Genomic DNA, 20,023 nt, shown 5'->3' on the forward strand with positions numbered 1-20,023 from the left:
AGAGCTTTCTTTTGGTGGTATTTTATCACCTCTGGGGTTTTTATTTTTTGCGCTATAAATGAAAAAAGACCGAAAATTTGGGAAAAAAAATGCATATTTCTTTGTTTCTGTGACAGAATTATGCAAATTATTAATTTTTCTTCATAAATTTTGGTCACAATTTATACTGCTACATGTCTTTGGTAAAAATAACCCAAATTAGTGGATATTATTTGGTCTTTGTGAAAGTTAGAGAGTCTACAAGCTGTGGTGCGAATCGCACAAAATTGATCACATCTGATGTACTGGTGGCCTATCTCGCTTCTTGTGACCCGAACAAGTCAGGAAAGTACAAATACCCCCCAAATGACCCCTTTTTGGAAAGTAGACATTCCAAGGTATTTAGTAAGAGGAATGGTGAGCTTTTTGATGTTGTCATTTTTTTCCCACAATTCTTTGCAAAATTAAGATTTTTCATTTTTTTTTTTTCTCCACAAAATTGTCATTGTAATAGGTTATTTCTCTCACGTGGCATGTGTATACCACAAATGACACCCCCCAAAAAATTCTGCTACTCCTCCTGAGTATTACAATACCACATGTGTGGGACTTTTTTACAGCCTGGCCACATAGAGAGGCCCAACATGCAGGTAGCGCCATCATGTGTTCTAGGAACATAAATTACACATCTAACTTGTTGACTATTTATTACACTTTTGAAGCACCAGGACAATGACACGTGACACTGATGACAGATGGCACTGATACGTGGCAATGATGGCACTTATACGTGGCACTGATGACAGGTGGCACTAATATGTGGCACTGATGACAGATGGCACTAATATGTGGCACTGATGACAGATGGCACTTATACGTGGCACTGATGACACGTGGCACTAATACGTGGCACTGAAACGTGGCACTGATGACAGATGGCACTAATACGTGGCACTAATATGTGCCACCGATGACAGATGGCACTAATACGTGGCACTAATATGTGCCACCGATGACAGATGGCACTAATACATGGCACCGATGACGCGTGACACTGATGACAGATGGCACTGATAAGTGGCATTGATGACACGTGACACTGACAACAGATGGCACGTGACACTGACAGGTGGCACTGATGACAAATGGCACTGATACGTGGCACTGATGACAAATGGCACTGATACGTGGCACTGATGACAAATGGCACTGATACGTGGCACTGATGACAAATGGCACTGATACGTGGCACTGATGACGGATGGCACTATGTGGCACTGACGACACGTGGCACTGGGGGCAGGGGGCACTGGGGGCAGGGGGCACGGGGCACTGGGGGCAGGGGGCACTGGGGGCAGGGGGCACTGGGGGCAGGGGGCACTGGGGGCAGGTAGCACTGGGGTGGATGGCACTGGGGGCAGGTAGCACTGGGGTGGATGGCACTGGGGGCAGGTAGCACTGGGGCGGATGGCACTGGGGCAGATGGCACTGGGGCAGATGGCACTGGGGCAGATGGCACTGGGGCAGATGGCACTGGGGCGGATGGCACGGGGGCGGATGGCACTGCTGGGGGCGGATGGCACTGCTGGGGGCGGATGGCACTGCTGGGGGCGGATGGCACTTTATTTTATTTTTTTTACTTTTTTTTTTCCCCCCACAGGCAGAACGGCTGCCGCTGCAGCCGTTCATCTCTCCCCTCTCCCCTCCTCGCACAGACAGTGCGAGGAAGGAGAGCGGCGCCGAGAGATGATCTCATATGTTTACATATGAGATCATCTCCCATTGGACACGCCGATCACGCTGTAAACGGCCGCTGTGATTGGCCGTTTACAGCGATCTGTGTTTGCCTGTCCCCGGGGGACACGGCGAACACAGAGCTTCCGCGATGCGCGCCCGCGGGGGCGCGCATTGCGGAAGTAAACATCGGGCCGTCCAGGGACGACCGCCCGGACGAATGCGCCTGCTCTACGGCCGTCATTCGGCCATAGGGCGGGCGCGAGGAGGCTAGAAAAAAAATGGATTTTATTGGAGCATCAATTACATTGTGAGAGATCTGACTCTTCAGAGACGGAGCTCCTCTAAAAATAACCCCCGCTTTAATAGGCAATAATGGGCCTAGTAGTGGATCATTTTTTAAAACATTCCAATGGCGATTAAGAATCTTAACCAAGGACCATTTAAATGTATTATCAGTGACTGGTTTAGGATATTCAACAGTCAGTGTATGTTGATCTAGTACAGCAATCTTGCGTATCTCTTCCTCAATCATTAATGACGAGTAGCCCTTTTCAACAAAATGCTGTTTCAGAAAAGATGCTTGTTTGATAAAATCTTTAGAATCTGTGCAGTTTCTACGAATTTGTAACAACTGACTACGAGGTATGGAATCAAGCCAAGGACCATAGCAGCAGCTGTCAGTAGACATGTATTCGTTTTGATCCATCGGCTTGAAGAAAGTTGTGGTTACAAGACGACGGGCGACCACGGAAATCTCTAAATCTAGAAAATGGATAGAGACGAAGTTGACCTCATAAGAGAGGACAATTCCAATCTCATTATCGTTTAAAGTGGCCATAAAGTCGTGCAATGATACCTCATCACGTCTCCACAGGAGGAGGATGTTGTCTATGTACCTGGCCCATAGGGTCAACTCAGGTCATTGTAACGGTTAGATGACATTCTCCTCCCATAGGGCCATGAAAAGATTGGCGAGGCTGGGGCAAATTTCACCCCCATTGCCACACCCTTCCTTTGCAGGAAAAATTGATGGTTATACCAAAAATAATTGGTTTGAGTGGCAAAGCAAAGAAGTTCCATGATGTAACACTGTTGTAATGCAGGGATCTGTTTACTGGTGGCTAAATAATGTTTTACAGCTGCTAGCAGGTATATACTGACGTATCGTCCGCTGTTACTAAAAGGAGGTCTTTACGATATTCAATGCCCTCTAGTCGGCGTATCGTGTCACCAGTATCCTTCAAATATGATGGAATAGCACATACTAACGGTTGTAGATGGAAATCAATATACCGGCCTATCTGAGATGTCACAGAGTCTAGCCCACTCTATCATGTGACCATGGACTGATGACGCTTTACACACTTTTGGTCTGTATGAATGACCCATACAGTGGGGAGGAGCTGGCACATAGTAATCACTTGTGATTGGTTAACAGAGTTCCTTGGTGTCAGCAGGGGTGAACCACACAGTGAGGAAGAGCTGACACTCAAGATTGGTTCTCAGAGTTCTCTGGTGTCAGCAATACAACAGGTTATATGCCCCAGTAGATGGACTTTTGTCCGAACACATCAGGTTGCTAGCCTATTGTACTTTTGTTACCATGTTTTTATGTGATCACTTCATGTATCCATCATGATTGGTGACTACATTTTTATCTATTTTTTTATAAAACCATAACTTTTTTATTTGGATTCATGCACAATGTGGAGGCCCTTTTTTTCTATTTTTCCATGATTTCACAACTCTGGATGCTATTGGGAGTACCGCAGATCGTTCCAGCTGGTGATCACCTTTGCATGCAGGCACGTTCACCTGCCAGGATTTTCAGGTGCCGGTTATGTTTCGAGATGTGGCCAAAGTATACCATCACACCATAATTTCCCAGTTAAGATCCACTGGAGTGGATGACTCAAAGGCTCGTTTGACCCACCACTATACGGCATGTGTGTCCACCATCTGTGATAAGTGCATTCAATCTGTTTGTTGTCGCACCCACATGGTTTCATTTATCTACCCCTTTATCTTTATTTACCCCCATTTTCCTTGTAATAGGCTCATATAACATCTGAGGGAGGAGCTTCCAGCTACAGTGATTTGTTTTTCACAGACTATCCGTTTGATTTCTTTTCACAAAGACTTTACTTGGCTATATTGTAGCAGTATTTGTCACATATTGATCTTCACAGATCATTTTTTTTGGCTGGTTTGTGTGCAAACATTGTTTTATTTGGTCACATCACAGCAGTATTTGTTTTATATTGATACACACTGTTGCAGACTTCTGTGTTACTGGTTCACATTAATCAGCAGACACCTGTGCATTCCTTATCCTTGGGGTATTGCTCCAGGAACTTCCTTTAGAATTTGTATATATGCTGTGCACTTGTATACTGCTGGTAGTCACTAATTTAGCACTTATCTCATGAGGTGATTCCTGGGATTTTCATACATTTATTTTTCTTCTTATAGCTCTGCATTTTATATTTGTCATTTTATTTCACTATCCACCATATTGTTGATGCTAGCTGCTCATTTATTATTTGTTCACATTTATTAGTAGCGCAACTTTTTTCCACATACATCACCTCTAATTCTGTCCTGTTAGCCATGAGGGTGTACCTGTGATGTGTCATGAGGATAAACACTGCATTCTTGGTTACTGAAGCTCCTCTGATTTCATTGTGAAGACTGAGGAGAATAAATTAATTCAATACCTTCACCATCTTCCTATCCTTTGTAACCAGATGTCCTTCCTCATTCTATATGGAGTAAATATGGTCTGTCCTCCCTTTTTTACTGTTTATATACTTAAAGAATTTCTTAGGATTTTTTTTTTCTCTCCTCCGCTATGTGTCTTTCGTGTTTCATCTTAGCCGCCCTAATTGCATCCTTATATTTCTTGTTGCATTCTTTGTAAAGTCTGAATGCTGATGATGATTCTTCAGCCTTGTATTTTTTTTAAGGCCTTCTCCTTTGCTTTTATATGCATTTTTACATTGGAGTCAAGCCATGCAGGATTTTTGTTTGTTCTTTTAATTTTATTTTTCAATGGGATGCTCTGGCTAGTTCCCTTATTTAATATGCTCTTAAAGCAAACCCATCTCTCCTACGTGTTCTTTGTTTCTAAGATTCTATCTCAATTTATATCTTCTAGCAAGATTCGTAGTTTAGGGAAGTTGGCCCTTTTGAAATTCAGTGTCGTTCAGTTTGTATACCCTTTATGTTTCCTATTTGTTTGATTTATACTGAAGCCAATTGACTTGTGATCGCCGTTTCCTAAATTGCATCCTATTTCCACATCCGTGATCAGGTCTGTATTGTTGGTAATCAGTAGGTCTAGTAATGTATTTGGTGCATCTACCATCTGTCCCATGAAATTGTCCTGCAAGACATTTAGAAACTGGCGAGCCTTAGACGAATGCGCGTTTCCTTCTGCACAGTCCCATGTCTGGATAATTAAAATCCCTCATTATGATAACACTTCTCATCCTGCTAATCCAAATTGTGATAGGAGGTCAGTCTCTTCCTCCTCCCTCAGGTTAGGGGGCCTATAGCATACTCCCAGTATTATTTTCCACTTAGTTTAATCCCTTTGGAGCTCTACTCATAAGGATTTCACCTCCTCCCTAGCTCCCTTAGTGATGTCATCTCTCACATTCACGTGTACATTATTCTTGATATACACGCATACCCCTCCCCAATTTTTAACCTCTCTATCCCTGCAATAAAGGGAATACTCTTGAATGGTTGCCAGTCAATCATGAGACCTGTTGAACCAAGTCTCTGAAATTCCCACAAAAGCTAAATCCTCCTTGTACAACATTATCTCTAGTTCCCCCATCTTGTCCGCCAGGCTCCTGGCATTGGTGAACATGCCACGTAGTTTAGACTGGTCGCATACTATCCTCTTATTGGGTGTTCTGAGATTGCAAATAGGACTTGTTACTATGCTTACCTTGGGTTTGTGTGCTTTAGTCAACCTACCGCTAATGCCACTACCCTCTGGAATATGTTCCACGTTGACTTTCTCTACCTCTGAACCCTCCCCCACCGTCGCCTAGTTTAAAATCCCCTCTAACATTTTGGCCATCTTCACTCCCAGCAGATCTGCACCCTCCTCATTTAGGTGCAGTCTCTGTCCCTTCTATAGAACTGGTGACCGACTGAGAAATTGGTCCAGTTCTCCAGGAACCCAAACCTCTCCTTACTACACCAGCTCCTCAGCCACTTGATAACTTCCCTAATCTCCCTCTGCCTTTCTGGTGTAGCTCAAGGTACCGATAATATTCCCGAGAATACTACCTTGGAGGTTCTTTTCCTCCATTTAGCTCCTAAGTTCCTAAAATCATTCTTTAGGACACTCCATTTTCTCTGACTGTCATTGGTGCCAACATACACTATGACAGCATACAGTTTGACACTTTAGGTCTTTGTCACTGCACTTAGAGGCGCCTTTCTTTTCCTTTTTTATATCTTCAGAGTTGCTTCTCCTCTAACCAAAGTGCTGCCAGAAGTGCCATCTCATCACTATCACCCCCCTGACCAGCTATCCATCTCCACCAGAGCGCCCTTATTTCCTCTTTGTCACAGAATGCCTTCTCTGTCCCTCCAAGAATTGAGTCCCCTACCATCAGACTCTGTCTTTCCTTTCCCTTAGATTCCCCTCCACTCTCACTGGAGTTCTTCCCCTGGCAGCTAGGGGAGTCCTTCAGCTCTAGCAGTGCTGGTCCCTGACTGGTTTCACCAATGTCACTCAATGGAGCGTACTTATTGGGATGCTCCAGCCCAGGATTAGCCTCCCTGGCCCTTTCCCCTCTATCCTTCCTGTCACCCATCTACTCTTTTCTAGCGCCTGCACCTTTTGGTCTCCACCCGCCTCTCCTTTAGTATGGAGGGACTTCTCAGTGCTCACAGTTGTTTCCCTAGATCCAGAACCTGGGCTTCCAGGGAAACAATTTGCTTACATTTTGCACAGCAGTATTCTCCCTTGATCAGATGATCAAGGAACGCATGCGTGCCAGATGTACACCAAGTTGCATCTCCACACCCGCCGGGCAACATACCTACTAATTTATGAGGATTGGGAATTATACCCTGTCCAAATTAACAACTAGCTTACTGACACTAATACTCAACATTCAACAATACACAGGTACTCGCAGCCCACGTGCACTCACAGCACTCGCTGCCCTCAGGCACTCCCAATACTCAGATTACTCACAGTACTCCACTACACAGTCATTCCTTTCTATTAGTTATGACTTTGACTGCTCTGTACCTGATAAAAACGCCTCTGCAATCGGACATTTGTGACTACGTGGCAGATTTCCACACGTGCACAAATGCTGCTGGGTGCTCAACTGCCCATCCACTAGAAGCTAGTGGCTTTTGTGCACATGAACAGAAGCACTGCCAGGCACTTCCAGCTCCCAAATGCCTGGAAGAGACCAGTGGCGCATCTGTGTACGTGCCCATTCTTTTAACCACTTCATTACCATAGGACTGGCGGCGACAGCTGCACTACACAGAGAGAGGGGAACTGATGTTGGTCCTCTCTCTGTGAGCCCAGAAGCAACAAGGATTTCAGCACTTCCAGTTCCACCTCCCCGTTTACCTAGCGGTTAGCAGCCAGGAAAGTAGATGATCACATCAATCAGTGTCTGATTGGCTGCATTGGAGGCCAGAGGAGAGATCTTGGGTCTAATAGAACCAAGATCTCTCCATAAAGAGGACCTGTCATAGCCAATGCGGTCACAAGGGGGGGGGTGTTCATCCCTTGTAATAGCAATAAAATACTAAAAAAGTATAAAATAAATGTTTTGGAAATAATAATAAAAAGAAAATAAAAAAATTAGAGCCCTGTCCTCCCGGGCTTACACACAAATGCGAACGCATACCAAAGTCCCGCATGCATATGTAAACTGTGATCGCACCACACTTGTGGGGTACTGTTATGAATGTCAATGCAAGAGCAATAATTCTAGCACCAGACCTCCTGTGTATCTCTAAAATAATATCCTGTAAAAGGCATTTAAAGTGTTGCCTATGGAAAATTTTAGGTACCGTAGTTTGGCACCATTCCGTGGGCGTACACAATTTTAAAGTGTGACGTGTTGGGTGTCTATTTACTCGTCGCAACAGCTTTTATAGTGTACAAAAATTGGGGTATTGTGTGCAATAAGACTCACGAAAAGTGTATTTTTTTTAACCCCCCCCCCCCCCCCCCCAAAAAAAAAGAAGAAAAAAAAAAGGGGGCCTTTGCTAAGAAAAACATATAATGTTTGGGAGTTCTAAATTTTCTAGCAAAAAAAAAAAAAAGTTGATTTTTACATGTATGTGAAAGTGTCAGAATTGGCCTGGTAATGAAGTAGTTAAAAATGGAGGTGCAGAAGGTATTTCATGAGCTTACTCCTTGCCCCATCAGGATCCTTCCATCCCTACGATCAATCCCCATAGCCTGCTCTGTAAACTGCAATAGTCTACAGTCACACTCCAAACCCCTCAGCATACAATAGATCGTTCATGTCCCTGTATTATACAGGATGGCTCTGCCCACAACCTGGCGTGTCCTGTAGAGGAGGAAAGTGATAAAGCATCTTCAACATTCCCCTAGACATAACAAGTATTTAATCCTTGTGGGAGGGGGTCACCAGGACAGCAAGTGAGGGGAAATGTCCCCAACAAAGCCTCAGTCAACAAAATCCCTTCCCTACTAAAAATCCGGGGGGGGGGGCATTTTACTCACCGTAAATACCTTTTTTTGGAGTCCATTAAGGGACACAGGTTCCAACCCGGTTTTTATCATGCTGTTGATAGGCACTAAGGCATGCTGGCCTACAAGGTTTTTGTTCGCCAGTGTCCAATCCTGTAGTCATTAGTATAACTTGTCAGTATCTGAATTCCTGTGCCCCTCAACAAACAAGAAAAACAAACAAAAAAAAATAAAAAACACATTTTAAGCCAGACACTTTACAAGTAATGTGGACATCAACAATCTGGTAGCCAATAGTTGGTCAGAGATAAAGATGTGAACAATTGAGGCGCTATAAAGAAATACGGACCTCATTTAGAAGCTCTGTTATGTTAGGTCACTGGCGATATACATTCAGGAATATGGGGCCCTTCACTTAGTTCAGATTTTACTGAAATGAATGAGATCACAAGCACTGATAATAAGCAGAAATGCCTGGAGTTCTGCACACTTTACATCAGGATTGTGGGGTCCTGTGATTCATACTATATACAGAATTGACTTAGAACAAAACCACAAAAATAATTTTGACATTAATACTGATGCTGAACAAAATCCTTAACCACTTCAGCCCCGGAAGAATTGGATGCTCAATGACCAGGCTATTTTTTGCGATACGGCACTGCGTCGCTTTGACTGACAATTGCGTCGTCGTGCAACGCTGTACCCAAACAAAATTGATGTCCTTTTTTCCCCACAGAGCTTTCTTTTGGTGGTATTTGATCATCTCTGTGTTTTTAATTTTTTGGGCTATAAACAAAATAAAGAGCGACAATTTTGAAAAAAAACAAATAATATATTTTAAACTTTTTGCTGTAATAAATAGCCCCAGCTATTTTTTTTCTCAGCTTAGGCCGATATGTATTCTTCTACATATTTCTGGTAATAAAAAAAACTAAATCGCAAAAAGCGTATATTGATTGGTTTGTGCAAAAGTTATAGTGTCTACAAAATAAAGGATAGATTTATGGCATTTTTATTATTTTATTTTTTTACTAGTAATGGAGGTGATCTGCGATTTTTATTGAGACTGCGACATTATGGCAGACACATCGGACACATTTGAGTCGACTGAAAATTATACAGCGAACAGTGGTATAGAAATGCACCGATTACTATATAAATGTCACTGGCAGGGAAGGGGTTAACAATAGGGGGGGGGGGGGGAATCAAGGGGTTAACTGTGTTCCCCATGTGTGTGTGTTCTAACTGTGGGTGATGGCACTGACTATAGGAGGTGAGAGATCATGGTTCCCAGCTCATACAAACTCACAATCTCTCTCCTCACAGAACTGGGATGTGTGTGTTTACACACATCCCTGTTCTGCCTCTCGTGCCCGCAATCGCTCGTGGCCAACGGCCATCGCCGATCACGAGCATCAGCATGCCTGCTATCCCACATAAAGGGACCAACGTATAGCTATGACAGTTTGCAGGATTGTGCCGACCTGCTGCCGTAATATCCCTTTCTCTGTAATTCACCGATTGACACAGCTCCTCTCTTAGCCATTGGGTTGTTACGCCACCTTTAGGAGAAGACTAGGCATAACATGTTATGAAAAACAGAACTTTTATTTATGCCCAAGGAACGGTCCCTTAGGTAACAACCCCAAAGCCTGCCATGCAGCCCTCAGTATGTCAACAAGCAGTATAACGTAAAGAAAAATAGGAGGGGCGGGGGCTGTGTCAGTCGGTAAATTACAGAGAAAATAATTTTACGGTGAGTACAAAAAATCCTATTTTCTCTTAAATTCTCAAACTGACACAGCTCCTTTCTTAGCCATTGGGACATCCCCAAGCAGTGCCAAAACGAGGGGTGGGAAAACAGCATAAAAACTTCATCCACCATGTCAAGTGGGAACTAGTATAAAACTTTACCCACAAAAACGACAGTGTGTGGGAAAAAAACCACCACAAAAACAGTCTTCCTCAACAGAGAGGGACTACCCTCAAAACCGCACCAAAACTGCGGTAACAAATGCAACAGTGTATTAACGTAAAAGGTACTGCGTTTTTACTATACTGTACTATACTACAACTATACAGTCGCCTGCAAAACTTTGTGGCCAAAACAGGCATCAGCCGATGCACTGACATTGTAGAACTTTGTAAAAGTGTGAACAGACGACCAGGTCACCACTTTACACACTTGAGCGACAGACGCTTGATGTCAGAAGGCCCAAGAAATTACGATTGCCCTTGTGTAGTGGGCCGTGACCGGAAAGGGAGGCACCTGCCCCTTCAAGGCATAGGTTTGTACTACAATCTGCCTGATCCACCTGGAAATGGTGGCCGACAAGACAGTCATGCCTTTGGACCAGCCCCCGAAACAAACAGTGAGTCTGACTTATGGAAGGGAGCCGTGGCAGACAAATACACCTTCAGAGCCCGAACCACGTCCAGGGAATGGAGGGCCACCTCCTTAGGATGTGTCCGTTTAGGACACAGAGATGGTAACACAATGTCCTCATTGATGTGAAACGCCGAGACCACCTTCGGCAGAAAAGAAGGTTGCAGACGCAACACCACCTTATTCTTGTGGATAACCAGATAGGGCAACTTGCAGGACAAGGCCGCCAGTTCCAAAACCCCCCTGGCCGATGTAATGGCCACTAAAAAGACCACTTTCTGGGAAAGAGTCAACAGAGGGATCTCCCCGATATTTTCAAATGGCGGATTTTGCAGCGCCGATAACACCAGGTTCAGATCCCACGGGGGTAGTGGTGGATGCACCTGAGACACTACATGCTGCACCCCTTGAACAAAAGTGCTCACTAGAGAGTGAGACGCCAGGGGTCGCTGAAAAAAAAAAAGACAGCCAAAGCTGAAATTTGTCCCTTAATGGTGCTCAAAGTCAGTTTCTGGTCTACTCCTTCTGGAGAAACAGCAGGACCCTGGATATAGAAAAGGAGCGCGGATACCATCCTTTCTCTTCAAACATGGAGATGTAGGCCTTCCAGGTAAGATGATATATCTTCCGGGAAGAAGATTTACGTGCTCTCAGCATGGTTGGGATCACAGAGTCCGAAAAAGACCCCGGTTCCTCAACACCTGGCCCTCAATAGCCATGCCGTTAAAACCAGCGATTGTAAAGCAGGATGGAGAATCGGACCTCGAGACAGAAGGTCTTCTCACAACGGCAGTCGGCCACCAGTCGCACTAAATCTGGTGCAATCAGTATTACTGGAATCCCCACGGCCTCCACTCTGCAAAGCAGACATGGTAACAGTTTCAGTGGAGGAAAGGCATGGATCAGCTGGTGCTGATCCCACAGAGCCACCAGCGCATCTGACGTGTCTGCCCACGGATCTCTTGTCCTGGACACGAATCTCAGCACCTTCTGATTGAGACGGGAGGCCAGAAGATCCACGTCTGGTGTGCCCCTCCGCAGGCACAGTAGCCTGAACACCTCCGGATGCAAAGCCCATTCTCCTGGGTCCAGCATTTGGCGACAGATAGTCCGCCTGCCAGTTCTCCACTCCCGGGATGTAAATGGCCGACAGGGCCGGTACATATCGCTCTGCCCATCGAAGTATGTGAGCGACCTCCCGTGCGGCAGCCAAGCTTCTTGTTTCTCCTTGGTGATTGACGTATGCCACAGCCGAGGCATTGTCTGACTGGATCCTGATCGGACGCCCTCGCAGTCTCATCGACCATGGGGAGAGGTAAAGCCTGATCACTCTCAGTTCAAGCAGATTGATCGGCAACTTGGATTCCTCCGTCGACCAGAGGCCCTGAGTCGACTGAACTCCCATAACTCCAACCTAGCCGGATAGGCTGGCGTACGTTGTGATCACCGTCCATTTCAGAGGTAGGAACGACTCCCCGGACTGAAGTACTGGGGACCTCAGCCACCAGATCAGGGAATCCCTGGCTAACTGGCTCACCTGGATCCGTTGATCCAGGGACAACGGAGATTTGTCCCATTTTGTCAAAATCTTTCTGCAGAACTCTGGTGTGGAGCTGGGCATATGGTACTGCCTCAGAGGAGGCCACCATGAGTCCCAGGACTCGCATGCAGAAGCGTAGCTACGACGACTTGCAGTTCATCAGTTTTACCACGGCTCTGAGAGTCTGCAGCTTGTCTGAAGGGAGAAATACGCTCGCTTCCATGGAGTCCAGCAGCAAGCTTTTTTAGGTTCAACAGCCACCCAAATTCCTAGAGGGTCTGCATGGTGATCGCCACATCCTCCTCTAACTCTGAGGTGGAAGATGCTCTCAGGAGGGGATCATCTAGGTAACCCACAATTGCGATCCCACGTTGCCGTAGCAATGCCAAAACATGAGCCAATACCTTGGTAAAGATTCAGGGGGCTGATGCCAAACCAAAAGGGAGAGCCACAAACAGGTAGTGGGCTTCCCTGACTGCAAATCGCAGAAACTTATGATGCTGGAGGCATATGGGTATGTGCAGGTATGCATTCTGGATGTCCAAGGACGCCAGGGAGTCACCTTGATGGAGTGCAAACTGATTCCATTCTGAAACTCTGTACTTTTACAAAGTAATTGAGGGCTTTAAGAGCCAAGATTGGACATACCCCTTCCTTTTTGGGAACTACAAACAGGTTTGAGTAGAACCCCTGGAATCGTTCCGATTCCGGAACAGGTACTATCACCCCACGATTCAGCAGGTCCCTTACCGCCCCCAAGAGGGCCTCCAGAGTACGGGTATGCTGGAGGGGAAGAATCCGCTTTGCGGCCAAGAGAGGAATGCTATCTTGTAGCTGGAGGAAATCAGATCGCAGACCCACTGGTTGGACAGCCAAGAGGCCCACCGGGCTACAAACTCCCGAAGGCAACCCCCCAGCCGTGTTGCGGGTGGGGGCAAACCTTCATGCGGTAGCACTTTTGCTCACAGACTTGTGGTTCCAGGGATGCTTTTGTCCATCAGTGGTCGTCCTGTTGGGCTGGAGACATTTGATCAAAGCTCCGGGCGGACGAAAAAGCCATTTCCAAGCGGAAAATGAGGGCCCTTGCCTACAGCGTGGCTCCTTAGCCTTCCAGGCCTGTGGGAGTAGTGTACTCTTACCATCTGTGGCATTTTAAATAAAGAGCCGGCCGCCAAGGAAGGGCAAAGCTGTCAGGGCTTTCTCGGATGCCTGGTCAGCAGACCAGAATTTTAACCAAATCAGGCACCTCAGCACCACTGCTGACACTGAAGCCCTGGATAACAGGGGAAGAGTATCCAGGGCCGCATCACAAACGTACTTAAGGCCTTGCACTAGTTGGTCTGCTAGTTCCACGCAGACAGGAGAAGCCTGTTCTCCCAATTCGCAGTGCAACAGTTTTGCCCACTCAGTGTCTGCTACATAAGTGTGGATGCCAGTACTGGTCGCATGGTTGACCCCATAAACAAGAAACGAGCCACTGCCTCGGCCTTCCGGTCCGTGGGGTCCTTAAAGGCAGGAGTCCCCTCTACCGGGATTGTGGTTACTTTGTTTAACCTGGATTCTGGGTGGTCCACGACCGTAGGAGCAGACCACTTTTTGAGAAGGCTCTCCTCAAAAGGGGTAACGCACCGCCATGTATTTGGGGACCGAAAAGGTCCATTGCGGTCTACCCCATTCCTTGTAAATGAACTTATCGAAATAGGTCAGATACGGGAACACCTTAGGTGAACGTGCTGGCTTACGGGACCCAAAGGGGACCGCTACATCAGCAGAGGGATCTGCTGGCTCCTGAATTTTCAGGGTATCACTCACAGCTGCGATAGGTGCTCCAACAAACGCTTTGCCGTGCACGGACCCGGACTCATCCTCACTGACTGATCGGTCCTGGTCAGCGTCATCTGAAAACAGATCAGGGGCCACCAGTCTCAGCGGGGCCCAAGTCTGCGTCAGAGCTCTCCCCAGAGGACGGGTGGCAGGGGCCGCTTCTTAGCAACTTTGCGCCAACACACCGCCTCTATCTTCGCAACAAACGAATTCAGGACCTCCAACAAAGCTTCCAGAGGGACTGCACATTCTGCAGGCGAACCGGTTGCAATTGCCTGGATTTTCGGGGAAGAAACACCAGTTTCTGAAGCCATGCTGACCCTACCCTGTCTGCCGCCTGATTGGGACTTAGGACAGTGATGGTCCCACCCCCCTAACTGCTGCTGGCTGAGGGGCTCTTTCCCGCAGGACTCACCACCCTGGCTGGTTCTGCGCTGTCCAGCAAGTAGCGCCTGTGTTCCTTGTCAGCTCCCAGGTGCAGAGGAAATCACACTGTCATCCAGAGCTGCTGCTTATGGCTCTGAAACCAATCTACAATGTGCTCAGGCTCAAAGAAAATGGCCGCCGAGCGTCCAGTATAAGGACATAAAGCACAGAGAAAATGGCCGCTAGGCTAAAGGAAAGCATGCTGCTCCTAGAGATTGATCAGAAAACGTGCTAAGGCTTCAAGAAAAATGGCCACCGGGCGTCCAGTATAAAGGACAAAACCACAGGGAAAATGGCCGCCAAGCTACAGGAGAGCATGCTGCTCCTTGCCCTCACCTAAGATGGCCACTGACAGAAAATGGTGGTGAACAGTGCTGCAGGGATCTCACACCCTCCCCCCAGGGAGAGAAGAACTCACATCAGGGCACAGCTGGCCAGCACAGCCCCCCACCCCAGGAGAGAGCCCCCCCAAAGAGCCCCTGCACATGACACACACACAAAGCTCAGCAGCCACATGCAACATCCCCCACAGGGAGGGGAGGGAAGATAGGGAGGAAAAAAAAAAGGAGGTGAGGGACCCCCCAAATCGACCTCCCAGGGAATGCCCAGCTGCTCAGCTCCACCGAGGCAGGGAGATCTGTACTTACCAGTCCTGCAGAGCTGGTGAGACATTCCATCACAGACCCACTCTCCGATCAGTACGGGGTGACTGCTGGCCACAGCACACTGACGTAGACATCAGTAGCCCAGTCATATGTGTGCCCTGGAGCATTAAAGCTCACCGACCACCTCTGGGGCTGAGGTACGTCGTGGCTGACCCAGCGCGTAACTCTGGTCTGCACACGCTCGCTGGCCAGGCTGGGGAGACTACAAGGATAAGGGTATCCAGCCTGTCACCCAGCCGGCTGTTGATAGCAGATCACAGGATCTATAGTCTTGCGCAAAAAGCAAAAGCTTCTGCAGAAAAAAATCCGGACCGATGGGTTCCTAGGTCCTTCACTAGGCAAAATAAAACCGACAGCTGCATGGCAGGCTGGGGGGCTGTTACCTAAGGGACCGCCCCTTGGGCGGAACTAAAAGGTCTGTGTTTTTCATAACATGTTATGCCTAGTCTTCTCCTAAAGGTGGCGTAACAACCCAATGGCTAAGAGAGGAGCTGTGTCAGTCAGTGAATATAAGAGAAATCACTGTTCCTTATTACCTGAAAGTACTAGGTGACCACCACCACCTTCCTTCCACAATAGAGTGCTTGGAGAGAGTGGCCAAATCACCAAACTGGATACCTGTCTTGTGAGGAAGTGTGTCTAAGCTTTGGATAGTTCCAGTTTCCTTAGAGCATATGGAGGCAGAAAAGGGAGAGGTACAGGGTTATGGTAAATTAAAACTTCTAAGAAAAATGCGTAGGCTGCCAATGACTGATCAACTTTAAAACTGCCAATTGCCTGGCTGCCATTCTTCATACATTTAATCCCTGATGATTACCAAGTAGCCTCATTTAAGTCTGATCTGAAATGCATATTTGCTCTAGATAAGAAACTTAAACATATTGAAAACACTCGATCAGCACAATTGAGCAGGAATGAAACAGCAGCCTTTCAACTCACATCCTGATCCCAGGGAATTATTTAGCAAATGATGAAAGTCACTGTATAGTAATGTTTTCCTGTTCTAAACACATTTTTTTACACTGTGGAGGCCATAAACAAAACAGAGCAATTAGCCATTTAACAATATTTCTACTAGGCCCCCTGCAGCCGATTCCCCAGGATCAACTTCCCTCAACTACAAACCTTGTTAGAAGGCATAAATTGGGATAAAATCTTAGGAACAAACACAGAGGAGATGGGTTTGCTTTAAAAGCATATTAAATAAGGGCATTAGCCAATGTATCCCATTGGGTAATACATTTAAATGAGCAAACAAAAGTCCTGGATGGCTTATCTCCAATGTAAAAAAAAGCATATAAAAGCAAAGGAGAAAGCCTTCAAAAAATATAAGGGTTGATGGATCATCATCAGCATTCAGACTTTATAAATAATGCAACAAGAAATGTAAGGGTGCAATAAGGACGGATAAGATAGAACATGAAAGACACAGTCTAAAGAAGTGCAAAAAAAAATCCCAAGAAATTCTTTAACCACTTGACCACTGGGCACTTAAACACCCTTAATAACCAGACCAATTTTCAGCTTTCGGCGCTCTCACATTTTGAATGACAATTACTCAGTCATACAAAAATAGTAGTAAACTTCCAAAAAACTAATTAGTTGCACGTGGCGCTATAACCTGTGTACCTTTCAGTGCACAGATCCTCACCTCCTCAGTGATCTTATCTCAAATCATAAATTGTCTAATCAATAACAAAATATATAAATATTAATCACTCAGTGAATACCCAAATTTACATTTAAATTACACATATAGTGAAAAATATATAAACGAATGTGAATATAGTCCATCCACCACACAATATTCGAAAAAGCATCCAGATTACAGAAAGTCTTTCTATAAATGCATAAGAAGAATATCCAGTGTTCAGATTCCTTTCTACAAGTGACTCCTTCACCACACCATCCGTGATTTATGCTCCCCCCTTCGTGAAAACACTCACCGACTGCTAAGCCTTACACTCTCGTGTGAGGCTCAAGGGCTTTCAAATGATCTCTCAAGATGAAATTCAGACCCCAGCACATCCGATTGGAACTTCTCCACTTACGCACTTCATTGTATAAATATATACCTCAAAGAGAAATCACAGAGGGAGACCCCAATAGTGTAATACTGCAAACACTCTTTAATGTATAAAAAATCTCACTCCTTATGCACTCACATGAACTGAGTGAGATTTTTTATACATTAAAGAGTGTTTGCAGTATTACACTATTGGGGTCTCCCTCTGTGATTTCTCTTTGAGGTATATATTTATACAATGAAGTGCGTAAGTGGAGAAGTTCCAATCGGATGTGCTGGGGTCTGAATTTCATCTTGAGAGATCATTTGAAAGCCCTTGAGCCTCACACGAGAGTGTAAGGCTTAGCAGTCGGTGAGTGTTTTCACGAAGGGGGGAGCATAAATCACGGATGGTGTGGTGAAGGAGTCACTTGTAGAAAGGAATCTGAACACTGGATATTCTTCTTATGCATTTATAGAAAGACTTTCTGTAATCTGGATGCTTTTTCGAATATTGTGTGGTGGATGGACTATATTCACATTCGTTTATATATTTTTCACTATATGTGTAATTTAAATGTAAATTTGGGTATTCACTGAGTGATTAATATTTATATATTTTGTTATTGATTAGACAATTTATGATTTGAGATAAGATCACTGAGGAGGTGAGGATCTGTGCACTGAAAGGTACACAGGTTATAGCGCCACGTGCAACTAATTAGTTTTTTGGAAGTTTACTACTATTTTTGTATGCACCTTTTTATATGTGACATTTTATGGTAAGTGGCAGCTAAGATATAAAATATTGAGTTATCCACAGCGCTGTGATGATACACTAGGTAAAGGGTTTGTGGAGTGTGTATCTTTAAATTAAAATTACTCAGTCATGCAACACTGGACCTATATGAAATTTTTGTCCTTTTTTCACACAAATAGAGCTTTCTTTTGGTGGTATTTAATCACCGCTGGGTTTTTTAATTTTTTGTGCTATAAAAGAAAAAATACAGAAAATTCTGTAAACATTTTTATTTTTCTTTGTTTCTGTTATAAAATTTAGCAGATTAGTAATTTTTTCTTCATAAATTTTGGCCAAAATTTATACTACTCCATATCTTTGGTAAAAATAAGTACAAATTGGTGGATATTATTTGGTCTTTGTGAAAGTTATAGAGTCCACAAGCTATGGTGCCAATATCTGAAAATTGATCACACCTGAAGTACTGACGGCCTATTTGAATTCTTGAGACCCTAACATGCCAGAAAAGTACAAATACCCCCCAAATGACCCCTTTTTGGAAAGAAGACATTCCAAGGTATTTAGTAAGAGGCATGATGAGTTTTTTTAAGTTGTCATTTTTTCCCACAATTGTTTGCAAAATCAAGATTTTTTTTACTTTTTTTTCCACAAAATTGTCACATTATCTGTTTATTTCTCACACACAGCATATGTATACCATAAATTACACCCCAAAACACATTCTGCTATTACTCCCGAGTACGGCGATACCACATGTGTGAGACTTTTACACAGCGTGGCCACATACAGGGGCCCAACATGCAGGGAGCGCCATCAGGCGTTCTGGAGCACCCAGGACAATTCTGACATTTCTCTCCTACATGTAAAAATCATCATTTATTTGCTAGAAAATTACATAAAATCCCAAAACATTATATATGTTTTTTTAGCAAACACCCTGGAGAATACAATGGTGGTCGTTGCAACTTTTTATCTCGCACGTTATTTGCGCAGCAATTTTTCGAATGCTTTTTTTTTTGGAAAAAAAAACAGTTTTGTGCTTAAAAAAAAAATTAATAAAAAAAAAAACCACAGTAAGGTTAGCCCAATTTTTGCATAATGTGAAAGATGAAGTTACGCTGAGTAAATATACCTAACATGTCACTCTTCAAAATTGCACATGCTCGTGGAATGGCGCCAAACGTCGCTACTTAAAAATCCCCATAGGCGATGATCTAATTTTTTTTACTGGTTATATGTTTTGAGTTACAGAGGAGGTCTAGGGCTAGAATTATTGCTCTCGCTCCAACGTTCGCAGCGATACCTCACATGTTTGGTTTGAACACCGTTTTCATATGTGGGCGGGACTTACGTATGCGTTCGCTTCTGCATGCGAGCACATGGGGACAGGGGCGCTTTGAAAAAAAAAAAAAAAGGATTTTATTGTTCATTTTACTTTATTTTAGTTTGACTTTTCCCCAAAAATAAATTTTTTTATCACTTTTATTCCTATTACAAGGAATGTAAACATCCATTGTAATAGGAATATGGCATGACAGGTCCTCTTTACAGTGAGATATGGGATCAATAAGACCCCGCATCTCACCTCTAAGCTGGGAAGCCTGAAAAATCGTATTGGCGAGTCGGTAGAAGCACCAGAGGGCGGTGGGAGGGGGGGGGATGTCTATGGCTGGGTATTGCAGGGTATCACCGACTATGGCTGGGTATCTCAGAGTTTGGCTGGGTATCTCAGAGTATGGCGTTGCAGAGTATTGCGTTGCAGGGCATTGCAGAGTGTTGCAGGGTATTGGCGGGTGTTGCAGGGTATTGGCGGGTGTTGCAGGGTATTGGCGGGTGTTGCAGGGTATTGGCGGGTGTTGCAGGGTATTGGCGGGTGTTGCAGGGCATTGCAGAGTGTTGTTGCAGGGTATTGGCGGGTGTTGCAGGGTATTGGCGGGTGTTGCAGGGCATTGCAGAGTGTTGTTGCAGGGCATTGGTGGGTGT

General features: G+C 45.0%; 1 protein-coding gene across 2 annotated transcripts in view; it reads right to left on the bottom strand.

The window, feature by feature from the left end:
• The window catches only part of POLM (DNA polymerase mu), a 152,988-nt gene that overhangs the window by 39,029 nt on the left and 93,936 nt on the right, over positions 1–20,023 (bottom strand). Inside the window, exon 13 of one of the 2 annotated variants that reach the window (XR_013270368.1) lies at positions 8,465–8,621. The exons of the other annotated variant lie outside the window; for it this stretch is intronic. The gene's annotated coding sequence lies outside the window, so the exon portion shown is untranslated. The remainder of the gene's footprint in view (positions 1–8,464; positions 8,622–20,023) is intronic. 2 annotated transcript variants of the gene reach the window in all.

This window comes from Lithobates pipiens, unplaced genomic scaffold (genome assembly GCF_037356315.1).
Source record: "Lithobates pipiens isolate NorthernLeopardFrog02 unplaced genomic scaffold, aLitPip1_a1.2 Scaffold_8, whole genome shotgun sequence".
NCBI classification, from domain to species: domain Eukaryota; kingdom Metazoa; phylum Chordata; class Amphibia; order Anura; family Ranidae; genus Lithobates; species Lithobates pipiens.